The sequence below is a fragment of the Heloderma suspectum genome, chromosome 4 (assembly GCF_057233095.1).
Source record: "Heloderma suspectum isolate Gila_16-S chromosome 4, 16-S_ref, whole genome shotgun sequence".
NCBI lineage: Eukaryota > Metazoa > Chordata > Lepidosauria > Squamata > Helodermatidae > Heloderma > Heloderma suspectum.
Window position 1 is genome coordinate 311045653 of NC_139461.1, and position 6238 is coordinate 311051890.

Below are 6238 nucleotides of genomic sequence, written 5' to 3' on the forward strand. Positions count from 1 at the left end.
GCATTCCTGCCCTTCAGCCTGCACTTCGCCTTTGCCAGGGGGGTCATAGACCCTCTTTTGGGAGAAGACTGAGCCAAAGTAGGAACTGAGCACTTCTGACTTTTCTTTGTCATCTGTTATCATTCTGCCATCCTTATTTAATAGCTGAACCACCATTTCTTTTCTCTGCCTTTCACTATGCACGTAGCTGAAGAAAGCCTTTTTGTTGTTTTTAACATCCCTCGCTAAGCTCAGCTCATTCTCCACTTTAGCCTTCCTGATGTCATCCCTGCAATTCTGTGCTACCTGCCTGCACTCTTCCTTTGTTGCTTGGCCTTGTCTCCACTTCCTACATGTGTACTTTTTTGTTTTCAGGTCATCTCTCAGCTTTTTGTGACACCACATTGGCTTCTTCTGTTGTCTTCCACCTTTATTTCTTCTTGGAATTGTTTGCAATTGTGCCTTTAGAATTCCCTTTTTTAAAGAACTCCCACCCATCTTGCACTCCTTTTCTCATTAGAGTCGCTTGCCATGGGACCTTACTTATCATTGTTCTGAGTTTATTAAAATCAGCTTTCCTAAAATCCAGGGTACTGGTTTGGCTACACTAGGCTTTTGCTTCCCTTAGAACCAAGAACTCAAGTATAGCACGGTCGCTTTCCCCCAGAGTTCCTGTAACTGCTACTTTATCCACTAAGTCATCTCTGTGGTTTAGGATCAAGTCAAGGATAGCCAATCCTCTAGTTCCTTCCTCTACTTTCTGTAGGAGGGAGTTATCCGCCACACAAGTCAGGAATTTCCTGGAGGGGCCGTATTTTGCAGAATTTGTCTCCCAACAAGTATCGGGGAAATTGAAGTCCCCCATTACTACTACATCATGCTTCCTTGAAACATTGGCTATTTGCTTTTCAAAAGTTTCATCCTAGTCTTTTCCTTGATTGGGTGGCCAGTAGTAGACTCCGACCACCAGGTTCCTTTTATTCTTTGCCCCATTTATTTTAACCCAGATGCTCTCGATGGGGCTACCAAGATCATCCTCCTGTATTTCTGTGCAGAGATAAGTATTTTTAACACATAATGCTACTCCACCTCCCTTTCTGTTCGTTCCGTTGTTTTTGAACAAGTTATATCCTTCAATTGCTGTATTCCAGTCATGAGAGTCATCCCACCAAGTCTCAGTTACATCTATCAAGTCATAATTTCCCTTCTGTATTAAGATTTCAAGTTCATTCTGTTTGTTTCCTATACTCTGGTCATTAGTATATAGACATCAAAGACCATGTGGTTCATGGTCTGGCTTTCTTCCTACATGTTTGTGAAGACTGTTATTGGGCTCTATTAGGGAAGAACCCATCCTCTTCCACTGAACATCATGTACTAATCATGGACCACCACAAACACATTGCTCTAGGGTTTAGGAAACACACACAACTAAATTGGCTTCCAGTTTGTTCCCAGCCCCAGTTCAAAGTACTGGTTTTGACCTTCAAAGCCCAAGCGGCTGGGGACCAAGGCATCTAAAGGCCTGTCTTCTCCCATATGAGCTTGTCCAACAATTGAGGTGATCCTCAGAGCCTTTTCTCCATGTGTACCCCTGCCAGCTGACAGGGCCTTTTCTGTGGTGGCACCCAAACTTTGGCACTCTCTCCATAGATTTTTACATGGGAGAAGCTGCTGCTGCTGTAGCTTTTAGGTGGCATATAGGACAATCTGTCTAGTAGACCCAAAGGACAGGCATTTGATGACTAAGAGGAGTAAAAAAAAAAACACTGCTACATGGCAAGAACAATAGCCACAAATACAGATGTAAAGACATTTTCTCTAAAAGCAGAAGCAAAGTTACTGAGTACATTAAACACATTATTCACGTTTATGCAACTTGCTTGATCTAAATCATTCTGGCACCTTCACCCCTTAGGGGATTGACTCAATCACTTCTACCTTTCTTGTCTGCTACTACAAGGTGGGGAAAGAAGACCATGGGTGCTACCAGGCAGCCATCCGGGGAGCACTACAAATGGTCAGTGTACTGAGAACAACCAGCCAGTGTCCACTTTTTTTTTTTTCAACATTTGGGCCTGATTTTGGAGTTGTGCAACATCTACAAAAGTTGCTATGGGGGACTGGTTTATTGCTGAACGGAATAAGGAGGTAGCCCTAGTGAGGGCAAAAAGTTCTGCTATTTGAGCAGAAGTTGTTGTTGTTGTTCAGTCGTGTCCGACTCTTCGTGACCCCATGGACCATAGCACGCCAGGCCTTCCTGTCCTGCACACTCTCCCGGAGTGTGCTCAGGTTCATATTCATTGCATCGGTGATGCTATCTAGCCATCTCATCCTCTGCCGTCCCCTTCTCCTTTTGCCTTCAGTCTTTCCCAGCATCAGGGTCTTTTCCAGAGAGTTTTCTCTTCGCATTAGGTGGCCAAAATATTTCAGCTTCAGTATCTGTTCTTCCAATGAGCACTCAGGGTTGATTTCCTTTAGGATGGACTGATTTGACCTCCTTGCAGTCCAGGGGACTCGTAAGAGTCTTCTCCAGCACCACAGTTCGAAAGCATCGATTCTTCGGCGCTCAGCCTTCCTTATAGTCCAGCTCTCACAGCCATACGTTGCTACTGGGAAAACCATAGCTTTGATTAGACGGACCTTTGTCGGCAAGGTGATGTCTCTGCTTCTTACTATGCTGTCTAGGTTTGCCATAGCTTTCCTCCCAAGGAGCAAGCGTCTTTTAATTTCATGGCTACAGTCACCATCTGCGGTGATCTTGGAGCCCAAGAAAGTAAAATCTGTCACTGCTTCCATTTCTTCCCCTTCTATATGCCAGGAAGTGATAGGGCCAGATGCCATGATCTTAGTTTTTTTAATGTTGAGTTTCAAACCAGCTTTTGCACTCTCTTCTTTCACCCTCAACAAGAGGCTCTTTACATCCTCTTCACTTTGTGCCATTAGGGTGGTATCGTCTGCATATCGGAGGTTGTTGATAATTCTCCAAGCAATCTTAATTCCGACCTCTGATTCATCCAACCCGGCATTTCTCATGATGTACTCTGCATATAAGTTAAATAAGCAGGGTGACAATATGCAGCCTTGTCGTACTCCTTTCCCAATTTTGAACCACTCGGTTGTTCCATGTCCGGTTCTTACTGTTGCTTCTTGACCCTCGTACAGGTTTCTCAGGAGACAGGTAAGGTGGTCTGGTACTCCCATCACTTTAAGAATTTGCCACAGTTTGTTGTGATCCACACAATCAAAGGCTTTAGCGTAGTCAATGAAGCAGAAATAGACTTTTTCTGGAATTCTCTTGCTTTCTCCATGATGCAGCGAATGTTGGCGATTTGATCTCTAGTTCCTCTGCCTCTTCGAAACCCAGCTTGTACTTCCGGTAGTTCTCGGTTCACATACTGCTGAAGCCTAGCTTGTAGGATTTTGAGCATCACCTTGCTGGCATGTGAAATGAGCGCAATTGTGCGGTAGTTTGAACACTCTTTGGCGTTGCCCTTCTTTGGAATTGGAATGTAAACTGACCTTTTCCAGTCTTGCGGCCACTGCTGAGTGTTCCAAATTTGTTGGGATATTGAATGCAGCACTTTAACAGCATCATCTTTAGGATTTTAAATAGCTCAGCTGGAATACTGTCATCTCCGCTAGCTTTGTTGTTACTAATGCTTCCTAAGGCCCACTTGACTTCACTCTCGAGGATGTCCGGCTCAAGTTCAGTGACCGCACTATCATGGCTATCAAGGACATTACTATCATGGCTATCAAGGACATTAAGATCTTTCCTGTATAGTTCTTCTGTGTATTCTTGCCACCTCTTCTTAATCTCATCTGCTTCTGTGAGGTCCCTGACTTCTTTGTCCTTTATCATGCCCGTCTTGGCACAAAACGTTCCCTTGAGATCTCCAATTTTCTTGACGAGATCGCTAGTCTTTCCCATTCTGTTGTTTTCTTCAATTTCCTTGCATTGTTCATTTAAGAAGGCCTTCTTGTCTCTCCTTGCTATTCTCTGGAACTCTGCATTCAGTTGGATATATCTTCCCCTTTCTCCCTTTCTTTTCGCTTCCCTTTTTTCCTCAGCTACTTGTAAAGCCTCCTCAGACAGCCCCTTGGCTTTCTTGCATTTCTTTTTCTTTGGGATGGATTGAGTTGCTGCCTCCTGAACAATGTTACGGACCTCCGTCCATAGTTCCTCAGGCACTCTGTCTATCAGGTCTAATCCCTGAAATCTATTCCTCACCTCCACTGTATATTCATCAGGGATATGATTTAGGTCATACCTGTATGGTTTAGTGGTTTTCCCGACGTTCTTCAATTTCAGCCGAAAGTTTGCAAGAAGCAGCTCATGATCTGAGCCACAGTCAGCTCCAGGTCTTGTTTTGACTGACTGTATGGAGCTTCTCCATCTTTGGCTGCAAAGGACATAATCAATCTGATTTCGATATTGACCATCTGGTGATGTCCATGTGTAGAGTCGCCTCTTGTGCTGTTGGAAAAGAGTGTTTGCTATGATCAGCATGTTCTCTTGGCAAAACGCTATTAGCTTTTGTCCTGCTTCATTTTGTACACCAAGGCCATGCCTGCCTGTTATCCCAGTGATTTCTTGACTTCCTACTTTAGCATTCCAGTCCCCTATGATGAAGAGGACATCTTTTTTTGGTGTTAGTTCTAGAAGGTGTTGTAGGTCTTCATAGAACCGATCAACCTCAGCTTCTTCGGCATCAGTGGTTGGGGCATAGACTTGAATTACTGTGATGTGGAATGGTTTGCCTTGGATTCGTACTGAGATCATTCTATCGTTTTTGAGATTGTACCCCAGTACTGCTTTTCCCACTCATCTTGACTATGAGTGCTACTTCATTTCTTCTAAGGGATTCTTGCCCACAGTAGTAGATATGATGGTCACCTGAATTAAATTCGCCCATGCCTGTCCATTTTAGTTCGCTGATTCCCAAGATGTCGATGTTCAGTCTTGCCATCTCATGTTTGACCACCTCCAGCTTACTTTGATTCATTGATCTAACATTCCAGGTTCCTAAACAGTATTGTTCTTTACAGCATCGGATTTTCTTTTCACCACCAGACACATCCACAGCTGAGTGTCCTTTCAGCTTTGGCCCAGCCGCTTCACTCTTTCTGGCACTACTTGGAAATTGCCTCTGCTCTTCCCCAGTAGTATATTGGACACCTTCCGACCTGAGAGGCTCATCTTCCGGCATCATCTCTTTTAGCCTTGTGATACGTTCCATGGGGTTTTCTTGGCAAGAATACTGGAGTGGGTTGCCATTTCCTTCTCCAGTGGACCACATTTTGTCAGAACTCTCTGCCATGACCTGTCTGTCTTGGGTGGCCCTGCACGGCATAGCTTATGGCTTCACTGAGTTACGCAAGTCCCTTTGCCACAACAAGGCAGTGATCCATGAAGGGGTTGAGCAGAAGTATAGTTAGGCAAAATAATTTTGTTATATTACAGTATGGGAAGTACAGACAGTAAATCTCTTTAGCGTTTCTTTGACACATGTCTGCCTGGCACCTTCATTGTTATTTATCAGGCACTAGGTAAAGTCTGGGGCTGCAGTGGCTTAGTGGTTAAGATGCTGAACTGCAGACTGGAAGGTCGGCGTGTGACGGAGTGAGCTCCCATCTTCAGTCCCAGCTCCTGCCAACCTAGCAGTTGGAAAGCAAGAAATTGCAAGTAGATAAATAGGTACCGCTTTGGTGGGAAAGGTAACAGCATTCCGTGCACCTTGGTGTTCAGTCCAGCCGGCCACATGACCACGGAAGCGTCTTCGGACAGCACTGGCTCTTCGGCTTAGAAATGGAGATGAGCACCCCACCCTAGAGTCCGACACGACTGGTTGGGGACACCTTTACCTTTAGGTAAAGTCTGTCCTGTCCTTTTGATAGTACTTAGGGTCCTTTTTACTTTATCTTTAGATGTTTTACTCTTGTTGTTGTTGAGTCGTTAAGTCGTGTCCGACTCTTCGTGACCCCATGGACCATAGCACGCCAGGCCTTCCTGTCCTGCACTCTCTCCCGGAGCGTGCTCAAGTTCATATTCATTGCATCCGTGATGCTATCTAGCCATCTCATCCTCTGCTGTCCCCTTCTCCTTTTGCCTTCAATCTTTCCTAGCATCAGGGTCTTTTCCAGGGAGTTTTCTCTTTGCATTAGGTGGTCAAAATATTTGAGCTTCAGCTTCAGTATCTGTCCTTCCAATGAGCACTCAGGGTTGATTTCCTTTAGGAATGACCAATTTGACCCC